The sequence below is a fragment of the Mus pahari genome, chromosome 9 (genome assembly GCF_900095145.1).
Source record: "Mus pahari chromosome 9, PAHARI_EIJ_v1.1, whole genome shotgun sequence".
Lineage (NCBI taxonomy): Eukaryota > Metazoa > Chordata > Mammalia > Rodentia > Muridae > Mus > Mus pahari.
Genome location: NC_034598.1, coordinates 11,535,926 through 11,549,469, shown reverse-complemented (window position 1 = coordinate 11,549,469; position 13,544 = coordinate 11,535,926). Strand labels below are relative to the sequence as shown.

Genomic DNA, 13,544 nt, shown 5'->3' with positions numbered 1-13,544 from the left:
CACACACGCGCGCACACACACACACACACACACGCACACACACATGTTTAGAAAAGAAACACCTACTTGTAGAGGGTGAGAATCACCAACACTATAACACTATGGGTCACAACATTCACCACAGTTTAGTGGAGTCTTCAAACTATTCATACTGAAGACCCAATCTAGGCACAGGGAAAAACTGTAAAAAACTTGTTTCCCTAGTCCTTTAAAAAGGAACACCCTCATATTAATTACTTAAAAGGTTAAACTGTGTAAAGGGTTCTATTTTGTGCCAGTGTTAAGCTATTGACACATACCTACCATAATATGTGCACACAATACATAGCCATATGTAGCACTAGCATATATACATGTATGTAGCACTAGCATATATACATGTATGTAGTACTAGCATATAAACATAACCATATGTAGCACTAACATATATACATGCACATAGTACTAGCATACATACATGCATAGAAAGAACTTAAATAGTTCCTTTATAAATATTTTCTTTTATTCTCCAACTTAGGCCTCTATTTTAATTCCTCCAATAATTCTAGTTGGTATCATTTCACAAATTAAAAAGTAGCAAATGTACAATTTATATGTAGGAAGGTTCATGAATATTAATACTTGGATATTAATATTAAGCTCCATAGCAAATGCATTTCAAACAATATACATTTTACACATATTTGTATAAAATGTAACACAAAGTAACACTCCACCCTGCCTATTATTATCCATTCTTGGTCTCTGCTTGGTCTTGTATTATTAATTATACAAATCTGGTCCTTGACAAAACTATGAGGGTTTACAGAAGAGATGAGCTCATCTATTTCATTTTTTACTGTCAAATGAAGAACCAAAATACCTTTAGATGTAATTTAGAAACGTATGCATCTTTGAAGTAAAGAAATTCTCATTCTAACATAATAAAGGTTTTAAGTGGTATAATAAACGGTATGAACATCTTGAAAGGACATTGGTCAAATATATGTGGATGAGTTCTGTATCTCCTACGATGCCAAGCACACTTGTGAGTGAGTTATGAAGTGAGTTGAGGCAAAGTGCCCTTCGTGACATTTGCTTTGTGGTGCTGATCACACACTCACACACGGGGCTTTAAAGAGGACACAAGGGAGCACTCCACCACCTAAACACACACCCACCCTAAACAGTTCACAAATAACCACAGTTGACTTAAATATTGATTTTCTACAAAAAGAAAAAAATGAGAATCCAACTACCTTCCAAACATCTTAATAAAAATATAAGCTTATCACGATGGGCTGGTTCCAAGAACCCAAAAATGAGTGTGAGTGCCATGCCTGCCTCCTGTTGCCATGACTACCTAATGTCCTGTGGGAGGCAGGGATAATCCGTACTGAACTATACACTTCCAAGGACCTATAGATAATGTCACTGAGGAAGAGCCTAAGGAGATAAGACTGAAACATAACATGTATGTAAAAACCATTTTTCACTCATACTTTCCTGCATTGGGTCAGCTTCTATACCACAAGCCGTCAGGAAGCCACAAGCCAGCCAATGTTGCCTCTCTCCTTAATCTGCGCCCCAACCCCATCCCTGCCCCTTGGACTAGAGACAGCTGAACTACATGGTCTTAAAAACTCAGTCGGGCCGGTCAGTGGTGGCACAGGCCTTTAATCCTAGCACTTGGGAGGCAGACAGATTTCTGAGTTCGAAGCCAGCCTGGGCTACACAGAGAAACCCTAAAAAAAAAAAAAAAAAAAAAAAAAAAAAAAAAAAAAAGCTCAGTCGGGTTATGATGTTCTAAAGNAAAAAAAGCTCAGTCGGGTTATGATGTTCTAAAGCAGATTTTTGTACTAAATTAATCGACACAAACACCCCCTCATATTTCACCTATGCTATCTCTTAATCTGCTGTAGTTCACTTTTTTTAGGAGTGGCATTAAAAGCTTACATTTCTGGCCAAAGGAAATTGGCAAGAAAACTATTATCTTCCTCAAAACCAGAAAATGTTAATAGCTATTAAAATGTATTACATGTGTTTATTTCTACAGTGGTGCACCGGTGCATAAGTCAGAGGACAGCTTGCCGGAGACGCTCCCCTTCCACTTCGCGGGTCCTGGGGATACAACCCAGGTTGCCAGGCGAGCCAGCTTGTACCTTCATGGCCTGGGCTCTTTCACCGGCCCTAATGGCCAGGTTTAAATGCAGGCATATTGTAGAACATACTTTGCTACGCTACACTTATTAAAGATACGTAAATGTTATATGCAGCTGTAGATATATAACTACATATATTTCTGTGAAATGCTTCTTACCTGTCATAAATCAGTTCATTTTTTTTTCAATATCCAATGACTTAATCTAACGGCCTGCTTAATCACTAATTAATAGGTTTAAGTGGCCTACACTGGAACTGCCCTTATACGAAGAATGAACGGTGGATCTAATGTAGAAGGTTAGATTACTGGGTGAATTTGTAAACTGTAAAAATCAGAACGTCATCTTTCACATCAGATCCTCCACGTCTAATTCCCCAAATTACTAACTGTAGTAAAATCATGCCCATATATTGGTTTTCAAATAGGCGTCTTCAGGTCTACATACCTGACCAAGGAAGCAAGCTAGCACATTAAACCTTGACCAAATTAACAAAAAAGAAGATGAGCAGCGATGAGCAAAAACCTTACGAGGAGACACGCAATCCACTGATATTTTCCCGGACTCTCCGCGCACCTCCGGGCCGCTCGGGGCAACGGGTTTGTGGGATCGGTCTGGCAGTCACCCGTTTCTCTAGGACGCGGGCGGGGGACGAGGACCCGTGGCTCCCACTGCACCCCCCAGCACCCGCTCGCCCTGCTCTCACAGTAGTGTTAGCGTCCACAGCTCGGCGGCCCGGCGCTGTCCCGCCGAGGGACCAGGGCACCGGCGGGCGAAGGGCGGCTGCAAGGACAGCGCGGGGCGCACCGCAAGTTGCTTGACCGCTCCGTGCCCAACTTTCCCGCGCGATCGCGCGCTCCGGCTCCTTACCTTGCGCGTCCCGGGGCCTGGCGGCGGCGGCGCGCGCAAAGTTTGCGACGGCGGCGGCGGGGAGCGGCGGTGGCTGGACGGGCTCGCGGCGGGTCCCCAGGCAGCGCGGCCCCGGCCGGCTCCCCGTTCGCGGAGGCTTTGACTAAAATAGGCATCCCGGCCGCCGGCTGGGGCGCACAGCGCACGCGCCACCCGAGGTCGCCCCCGCGGGCGGAGCCCCGCTCCCCGCAGACCCGCCGCCTGGCCCACCGCGTGCGCGCGCCCGGCTCCCGCGCTTCCTTGTTTGGGCATGAGTGGGGACGCGCGCGCACGCGGGTCGCCCCCCGCTGGAAAGAGCAGGGGAGTGAGGACAGACCCTCGGAGGGCTGCCCGAGGCTCGGAGGGCGCTGTGGCACAGCGACACCTGGTAGCCCAGCCAGACCCCACCTACAAGCCAACGGGCTGGATTTCAAAGGACGGAGCTTAAATGCTTACATTTTGGACCAGAAATTGGAAAAAAAATAAGATAAGGACATATGCTCCAATCAGTATTTATACTGGACACGGTATACCGGATCCGGTAAGAAATGCAAGAAAGATCACAGTAATGAAAAGTCGGTGGGATGAAGTTTATAGGACAAATAGAAAGGTTAAATGGACATCCGTTGACCACCATGTGTCCACTGTGTGACAGAGATCCTATGGGATCAAAGATCAAAACAGACCCCCGCTGTGTCAGGACGTGTATAGAGTAGCCTCGGGGTGCACGTTAGTCCAGTCTGCCTAGTAGAGAACACGCCTGCTGTTCCAGAGTCAAGTAGTATAGACCAAGTTTCAATCTGTCTGCTCCAGTTGGCTCTGGGGCATTCCCCACAGGCCCCTGTGTTCATGGCTTGGCTTGGTCCCTGCATTATTGAACCTTTAAAACCTTCAAATGGGAGTTGGCTCAGTAGGAAAGTGCTTACCAGCGAGAAGCCTGAGTTTTCAGTTCTGCACCGCAGGATGCAACAGCCTAAAACCTGTTATCCCAGTGTATCCACGGGGACAGGGGAGAATCCCTGGAAGCTTCAGTGGCAGGGCAGGAAAAATAAGTCTCAAAGAAGGTGGAAGGCGAGACTACAGCCGAGGTTTTCCTCTTTTCCTCCACCTCAAGAGAGCCTGCTCTCCCTCGCTCCATCTCACCTTCATGCCCATGCTCTCCCCATGCTCTCCTCTTTCCCCCTCTTCCTCTCTTCATGAGTGTATGTTCCAGGGCGTGCGGAGGGAACATCAGCCTTGTCTTGTGAGTCTCTCATTAGCCTGAAAGTCCCCTGTTAGGTTAGTCTAGCCGAACAGCGAGCCCCAAGGAACCTGCCTATCACACCCTTGCCAGTTTGGGATTACAAACTGAACCTCCACATCCGACTTTTTAACACGGATTTGGGGGATCAAACTTCTGTCTTCATCCTTGTGCAGCAAGGACTTAAACTATAGGGTTGTGCTGAGAGCTGAATTTCATCATACCTGCAAAGGTTTTAGAATGGTGTTAATGCAAATTCTGGGTGTTTTTACCGCTAACTATTCAGTCTGTTAGTTTCTAGATGTTCTATCTGCCATTTTGGCTCTCACAATTAAATACACTCGAGGTATGGATCGCTGTAAACAAAAGGTTTCCCCGTGTGGCTGTTTGTTCATTGGAGGATGGCTCATTATATGAGATCTAGAACTAACCTATATTCTAACCACAGAACAGTGAGTACATTTCAGAACACTCTTGTTCTAGACTGCTACTAAAATAATTCATGGGACTTGAGAAATGAAAGTTTGGCCATTAAAATGCTTGCTGTACAAGCAAGAGGATTAAAGTTCTGATCCCTTAATCCTGGGAGGGTGCCCCCTCTAATTCCATCATCAGAAAGCAGAGATAGGAATTCCTCAGAGTAAGCCATCCAGTGAGACTAGCCATATGGGGAAGCTCTGGGTTTTACCCTCTAATTTTAAAAGATTGATTTATTTATTATTTTTATTTGTGTTTGTGTATATGTTTGCTTTAGTCTACACAAATCATGTACAGGAGCCCTCAGACACATTAGTCAGATGGTGTCAGATCCCCTGGGGTCTTAGTTACGGTTTTCATTGCTGTGAAGAGACACCATGACTAAAGCAACTCTTATAAAGGCAAACATTTAATTGGGGCTGGCTTACAGTTTCGGAGGTTCAGTTCATTATCATTATGGCGGGAAGCATGGTAGCATGCAGACAGACATGGTGCTGGAAGAGCTGAGAGTTCTACGGCTTGATCCACAAGCAGCAACAGGAAACTCCCTTCTGCACTGGGCAGAACCTGAGCATCAGAGTTCTCAAAGCCCACCTACACAGTGACACACTTCCCCCAACAAGGCCACACTTGTTCCAACAAGGCCATACCTCCTAATAATGCCACTTTCCATGGGCCAAGCATATTCAAGCCACCACAGCTAGAATTGGAATCATAAGGAGTTGTAAGCTGCCTCGTACTTCTGGGAACCAAACATGGGTCCTCTTTGAAAACAGCAAACACTCTTAACTGCAGAGCCATCACTTTAGCGTGGAGCTCTGGGGTTTGATCGAGAGGTCCTGCCTCAAAAAGTAAGATGGAAGAGCCTCAGGAAGGAATCTTCCTGAGATCAACCTCAGGCCTTCACTGTCATGTATGCACATGCACATAAGTGCACACATAGGCACACAAATGTGGAAATGTATAACAGACATTATAATAATGCCTACTGGATATATAGGAAAGTGGTTAGCAGACTATGGCCCCAGGACAATATTTACTTGTGGCTGGCTTACAGGTTTATCAAGGTGGGAGCATGGCAACATCCAGGCAGGCATGGTGCAGGAGGAGCTGAGAATTCTACATCTTATTCTGAAGACAAACAGAAGACTAGCTTCCAGGCAGTTAGGATGGGGGGTCTTAAAGCCCATGCTCACAGTGACACACCTACTCCAACAAGGCCACACCTCCAAATAGTGCCACTCCCTGGGTCAAGCATATTCAAACCATCACAATATCTGTTTCATGACAGTAAAATACTATTTTGATTACAGTTGCTTTGTAACGTAATTTGAAATCAGCATATACGATGCTTCTCGCTCTGTTCTCAGGATTATCTGAGGGATTTTTGTGCTTCCCTAAACACTTTCAATTTTTTGTCTACTTCTATAAAGACTTCAACTAGAATTTTGGTATACATTCCTATAAATCAATACTATACTTTGGGGTAGTGTAGGCATTTTGTTTTTATATATCTTTAATTACTTAAGACAACTTTTAGCTTTAAATATATTTTGATCATATTCTTACCCTCTCCAAGTCCTTCCAGCCCCTCCACCCATCAAAAAACTGTTCTTTTTATATAAAAAACAACAACAAAAAACAAACCAAGAAAAAATAAAACACTACCCCAAAAGAAAAACAAAATACCAAACTATAAGCAAATAAAAGCGCACACACAGAGACACACAAAAATGTGAAGTCCATTATATACAGGTTATCTACTCCTGAACATGAGGCCTGCCCTTGTGTGGCTGCTATATTCAGTGTCACTCCATTGGAGAAAACTGATTTTCCCTCCCCCAGCAGGTACAAAGGACAGGTCAGTTGATAATTTTTATGCTAGAGACTAGGTTTTCATTCATTCATTCATTCATTCACTCACTCATTTATTCATCTAACAAAATATAACAAAATAAAATATAATAAAACAAAAACCATCACATTGATGCTGGGCGAGACAAACCAACAGAAGGAAAAGAGCTCAAGAAAAGGCCCAGGAGTCAGAGACCCACTCAGGAATCTCATAAAAACACTAAACTATAAAGTAAGCACAGAAGACCTGGTGCCGACTCCCGCAGTCCCTGTGCACTCTGCCCCAGTCCCTGTGAGCTCAGAGGAGCTTTGCTCATAATTATTGGGAGGTCTTAATCTCTTGCTGTCCTTCGTCCTCTCTGCTTCTTACATCCTTTGTGCTTCCTCTTCTGGGGGTTCCCTGAACTCCGAGGGGAGAGATTCGGTGGAGATCTCCCATTCAGGTCTAAGCATCCTAAGGTCTCCCGCTCTCTGCAGAATGTCTGGGTCTCTCTGCTAAGGGAGGAAGCATCGCTGATAATGCAATCTATGAACATGGAATACCTTTCTGTTTCTTGTTTCTTCTTCCATTTCCTTCATTAGTTCTGCCAATGTGTGGGTCTCATTCTCCTTTATTTCCTCCATTCAATTGATTGCGAAGTAGTTTACTAATTTTGATGTTGTTGCAAATGGATTTGTTGCATTAAGTTTCCAGATGACCTATTATGTTGATTTTTTTTAATTTATTTTTTTACTTATTCACTTTACATCCTGCTCACTGCCCCCATTCTGGTCACCCCCTCCCACAATCTTTCCCTCCACCCCCTCTTCCCTTCTCCTCTGATGGAGTGGAGGCCCCTCTGGGTATCCCTCTGGGTATCACTTTAAGTCTTTTTTGTGAGGCTAGGCCCATCCTCTCGCACTGAAGCCAGACCAGGCAGCCCAGCTAAGAGAACACATCCCACAGACAGGTGATAGGTTTTGGGAGAGCCCCCTTTTCAGTTGCTTGGGACCCACATGAAGACCAAGCTGCACAAGTACTACATGGGGGTGGGGAGGGGACTTAGGTCCAACCCGTGTATGTTCTTTGGTTGGTGGTTCAGACTTGAATATTTTTATTAGTTTTAATAATTCCAGTGGCATCTTTAGAGTTTTCTCTAAGACCATGACTTCTTTAGAGTTTTCTCTAAGACCATGACCTCTGCAGACACAATTTGACCTTTTCCGTTCTGACCTGGATTTATTTATTTATGACTAACTCCTCCGGTTGGTTCCAGTTCTCTATTATTGAATGTGAGAACTCTTACCTTATTCTTGATATTAGGAGAAAAGTATCCATCATTTTACTATTGCTTATATGATTGCCTATAAACTTATAGTATATGGAATTTTGTATTGAGTACATATTTTAAAATTTTTCTAATTTGTTGAGTTGTGATCATGAAAGAGAGCTGAATTTTAGCATATTGTTCCCCACATCTATTAGCATGATGGTTTTTTTTTCTTGTTTGCTTGTTTGTTTGTTGATCATTCTATCACTTTGAGATATCACAGTAGCCAGTTTTCATGTTACACCATCCTGGCATTCTAAGGATGAATCACTTGGTAGTGGTCTATGGTCACTTTAATGTGCAGTGGAATTTTGTTTGCTAGGCTTCATTAACGCGTTTTCATCTATGCTCAAAAGGAACTGGCACAAATTCCTCAAGGACTTGGGACAAGTGAGGTCATCTGCCCTTCCGCTCTTCTGTATTGGAAAGTTTCTTTCTTCAATGTGGCCAAAGAAAATGTTATTCAAAAACGAAGCAATGGCACCAATGGATCAGATAGGACAGAGGGCACCGGGTCCTCGGATTGGAATTCTTATCAAGAGAGTGGAAGGGTGTTTGCTGATGTTCATCAGTAGTTGTTGTCTTACATTGGTCAGTTCAGAGTTTCTATTGCTTCAGTCTCAGTTGGTTATGGATTTCTAGGAATTTATTTTTCTATGCTATCTAGTCTGTTGGCATATCATTTTTCACAGTGGTCTCTTTTGATGCTCTATGGTTGGGTGATACTGATTGCATACGCCACGTATTTGGGGGAATGCGATAGTGCCTTCCCTTTCATCACAGAATATTCCATTATGGGACTGCACCACTGTTTATTTACCCATTCACTATCTTAAAGACATTTTGTGTTCTTTCTATATTTGGTGATATGTAGAAAACTGGATAAGCATTCACATGTAATTTTTATTCAAGGGGTGGTTTTGAAACAGAATCTCTCAATATCTCTTTGTAGCCCTGGCTGTCCTGGAACTCACTCTGTAGACCATGCTGCCCCTGTACTCACAGGGCTCCTCCTGCCTCTGTCTTACAAGTGCTGGGATTAAAGGCGTGCACCACTATGGGACGGATGTTTCTGTTGCTCCACCTCTTTGCTAGCCTTTGCTCTCATTCTGTTGTTTAGATTTTAGCCATTCACGTAGGCGGGTTTTTTTGCTTTTGAAATGGACTCTTTCAGTGAATTTGTTCAAGATGACAAAATAGCATATGTCCCAGACAGATGTTGTTTAATGTACTTAGAAAACAGAAATAACATCTTAAAGCAAAGGGTGTAAACGTTCGTGTTGCTGTGATCCATTTCCTAGACCCTAAAAATGGACATGACCATTGCCAAGTGTTGTAATACTGAATTCATGAAGAACCCCCATTTAAAAAGCTGTACTGCAGTTGGTACATTAGACAATAGGACAAGTCAGATCTTACGAACAAAGTTACTATGAGTCTCAGGCATACACACCCTCCCAGAAGGACAGGCGCAAAGGTTTGGACAACCCTGTGACAACCTCTGTGCTTTCTTTATCTTTGGGTCCTAGAGAATTGCAGACACCCCCTCCCTCACCCCCTGCCCAAAGCCATCTGATGAATTCCAAGTAACTGATTTTGGAACAGAGAGATTAAACAACAATTTATTCCCCGAGAAGGACACTTTTAAGGGGACTGTTCTTTCCCAACACAAGAACAACTTGTTTGTGGGGAACCTGAGGTATTTAGCTGTTGGAATGGGCAGTGTTGTCACATGCCTTTAGTCTCAGAACTCAGGAGGCAAAGGCAGGCGGATCTCTATGAATCCCAGGTCAGCCTGGCCTACAGAACAATTTCAGGACACCCAGGGCCATACAGAGAAATCCTGTCTCGAAAAGCAAACAGAAAGAGAAAGGGAGGGGTGGCTCATTGTAGGAAAATGGTTCTTTGAAATTCGTTATAACAGTTCTTAATTTGATGGTATTGCTAGGTATTTAACTGGGAGTGAAGCCACATCTGACTTTAACCTGAGTGTGGTGAAGGCAGGACTTTGAAACGTATGACTTCTATTGTACAATACCATCCTGCCTTACAAATTAATGATCCCAAAAGATGATTGTGGAGGCATAAGTGAAGCCTGATGATAGCCAGCCTAGTAACTGACGTAAGGCTAGACTCAAAACCCACAAGCAACACACGCAAGGTTGGGATAATGCTGCAAGAAATACTGCTGTCATCCTGCACTGACTGGTGTGCCAGAGCACTGGAATTCCCCGGGGAAATGAATTATTCAAATACAAATGTTTATTATTATTACTACTTAAATTGTTGTAATAAATTCATGAAAATAAGACACCTCTCAAGCTTACTGCATACATCAGGCCTAATAAAATATGTATGAGCCACATACCAGCAGTTTTATCATTCAGCATTAAAAATGGCAAATACAATGAACTGTTTCTTTAATCCCAGATCAAACATATTTGGCCCAATTTAGAGCTGCTCAAAATGGCTCCGATGATATTTTGTTTGAAAACTGTGGAGAACCTCGTGTGCTTCCATCAAAGAATAAAAATGTTTTCACTTTGAAGGGGAGATTTGAGAGTAATTGAGTCTGTCTAGAGTGTGGGAAGACAACTCCAGGGAGAGTTTCTGACCCACTCCCCAAGTATTCTTAGGCACTTTGATTGCTACTGTAATTTTTAAAAGCTATTTTTTATATCAAGTACACTATTTTATCTCTCAAGAAGTGTATGAATATATTATGAGCTAAGAAATTGGCATCTGAAATCAACAGAGCATTTAAATATGCCAGGAAATCCCACAGATGTTTTGAAGTTCTCAAATGACTTGGTTTAATGAATAAATAGCACTTCTAATGCGTAGAAAATGGATAGCAAGTAGCAAAACTCAGTAGAAAACATGGCTATTAATCATCTGGCGTCAGCACTTATGTTACTAATGAATTAGGATGTTGGCATGTGTTTCCCACCTGGTTTTTTTCTTTTTAATATTTTCACTTTTTAGAATTTTAGTTAGTATACAAAATGGGTTTCCTCATGACATTTTAATTATATAGACATATATATTAATATATACATGCATATATGCACATCATGTATATATACATGCATATATACATATATATGCATGTATAATACACCTTGTGCATATGGATGTATATATGTGCAAATACATAGTACATGTATGCATATATACATATATATATAGCTTGTGTATATATGTATCAAATATATGTATGTGTGTTTGTGTGTGTGTATACATGTATTTGCACCTTGCTAATATTTATACTCTTGTTATTCTCCCTTGCCCCCCATTCTTGGTGATCCCCTTTCCCCCTAGCAAATTCACTTCTGTTTTCGTGTGTGTGTGTGTGTGTGTGTGTGTGTGTGTGGTGCATTTGAATATAATTTAATGAATAAGAAAAACCATATAATATTTTCTCCCTCCCCTGCCCTCAATTTATACCCTTTCTCCCCCTTTGCAATTATTTAGATGAGCATTATTATATGAGCTCCATAGACTCATATATGTGAATGTTTTGTTCCCAGATGGTGGAACTGTTTAGGAAGGATTAGGATTAGAAGTGTGTGTCACTGGGGATGGGCTTTGGGGTTTCAAAAGGCTCAATCAGAGTCTCTCTCTCTCTCTTTCTCTCTCTCTCTCTCTCTCTCTCTCTCTCTCTCTCTCTCTCTATCTATCTCATCCCTCCCTCCTTCCCTCCCTCCCTCATCCCTCCCTCCTTCCCTCTCTTTCTCTCTCCTTCCCTCTCTTTCTCTCTCTCTCCTTCCCTCCCCCATCCTTTCCTTCTTCCCTCCCTCTCTCCTTCCCTCTCTCCATCTCTGTCTGTCCATATTTCTGCCTCCCACTTGTGGATCAGATGTAAGGTCTCAGTTACTGCTTCAGCACCATGTCTGGCTGCCTGCCTGCAGCCATGCACCCTTACTGTGATGATAATGGTAATGGGCTAACCCTTTGAAACTGTAAGCAGGTCCTCAACAAAATGCTTTCTTTTGTGCTGCCTTTTTTGTTTTATTTTGTTTTTGTTTTGTTGTTGTTGTTGTTGTTGTTGTTTTCGAGACAGGGTTTCTCTGTATAGCCCTGGCTGTCCTGGAACTCACTCTGTAGACCAGGCTGGCCTCGAACTCAGAAATCCACCTGCCTCTGCCTCCCAAGTGCTGGGCTTAAAGGCATGCGCCTCTGCACAGCAATACAACAGTAACTAAACATTCTCTATATCTCCTTCCTACTTCTGAATCTCATATATACATGTATTTGATTCTAAAATCTGTATATTAAGACTATGTGATATTTGTCTTTCTGGGTCTGGCTTAATCCACTTGACATGAAGATCTCCATTTCTATCCATTTCTCTGCAAATGACATGATTTCATTCTTATTTGTGGTGGTATCACACACACACACACACACACACACACACACACACACACACACACACACACACATCATTGTCTTTATCTGTTCTTGCATTGCTTGGCATCTAGTCTGGTTCCATGTCTCAGCTGTTGTGAACAGTGCAGCAGTAAACATGGATGTGTAAGGATTTCTGTGATACGATCATTCAGATTTCAGGAGCAGTATAAGTGTATCATACGGTAAAGGCTCCATACTGATGTCCATCACATAGTTCACGTTCTCTCCAGCAACGTGTCAGGGTTCTGTTTCTCATCAGCATGTGCTGTCACTGTTTTCTTGACTATAGCAGTTTGACAGTGGTGACAATGGTGACGGTGGTGACATGGCATCTCAATGTTACCTTCATGTGTCTTTCCTTTGTGGATAAGGATACTGAACATTTTCCAAGTGTTCATTTGCTCTTTGTCTTTCCCTTTCAAAACTGTTCATTTTCCTATTTAGTGATATATTTTTTATGTTTAATATTTGGAGTTCTTTATGATTCTAGGTATTAATCCCATCAGATATGTAGATGGGAAACACACACACATACACACATACATGCACACACATACACACAATACACACATGCACACACACATGCACACACATACACACATACTCACACATGTACACACATGCATACACACATACNCACACATGTACACACACGCACACACACACATACTCACACATGTATACACACACACACACACACACCACTGTCCCATTCTATATTGTCTTTCCACTCTACTGAGCAGAAACCTTTTAATCCACGAAGTCTAATTGGTCAGTTATTGGCATTGTTTCTTAAACAACTGGACTCTTTTTCAGACAGTTCTTGCCTATGCCTACATCCTAATGCATTTTCTCAACTGTTTTAAGATGGCCTTGCAGATGTTCCCCCAGACAATTTGTCTGGCCTGGCCTCCATCACTTTTTTACATATTTAGGTTCCTTCTTCTGTCCTGTAAGTGACTGGAGACCAGGAGCTCTAACTTACCTTCCATGCCTAGTGCACCTAGTATGTGATTCATATACAACTGGAACAGTGTCAGGGGGTTGACAAATTAAGTATATTCGCAATAGAAGAAATAGTACATAGTTTTCCAATGAGGAAATAGTACACAATTTTTAAAAATTGTGCTTTATAACTTAAATTATTATGAATGAGACAAATAGGAAAAACATGTCACCAGAAATGGCTTATGATAGTGGGCTTGCCATTCGGGGCTTGTT

The 13,544-nt window shown here is 42.5% G+C and overlaps 1 protein-coding gene across 3 annotated transcripts in view; it reads right to left on the bottom strand.

Annotated features, from left to right (window-relative positions):
- Bves (blood vessel epicardial substance) overlaps positions 1–3,149 on the bottom strand; it is a 33,384-nt gene extending 30,235 nt beyond the window's left edge. The window contains exon 1 of one of the 3 annotated variants that reach the window (XM_021205611.2): positions 3,012–3,149. The gene's annotated coding sequence lies outside the window, so the exon portion shown is untranslated. Of the gene's footprint in view, positions 1–2,588; positions 2,870–3,011 lie in introns of those variants that run through there. The other 2 variants (XM_029542053.1, XM_029542052.1) reach the window with 2 other exon arrangements.
- Positions 3,150–13,544: the final 10,395 nt, after the last annotated feature.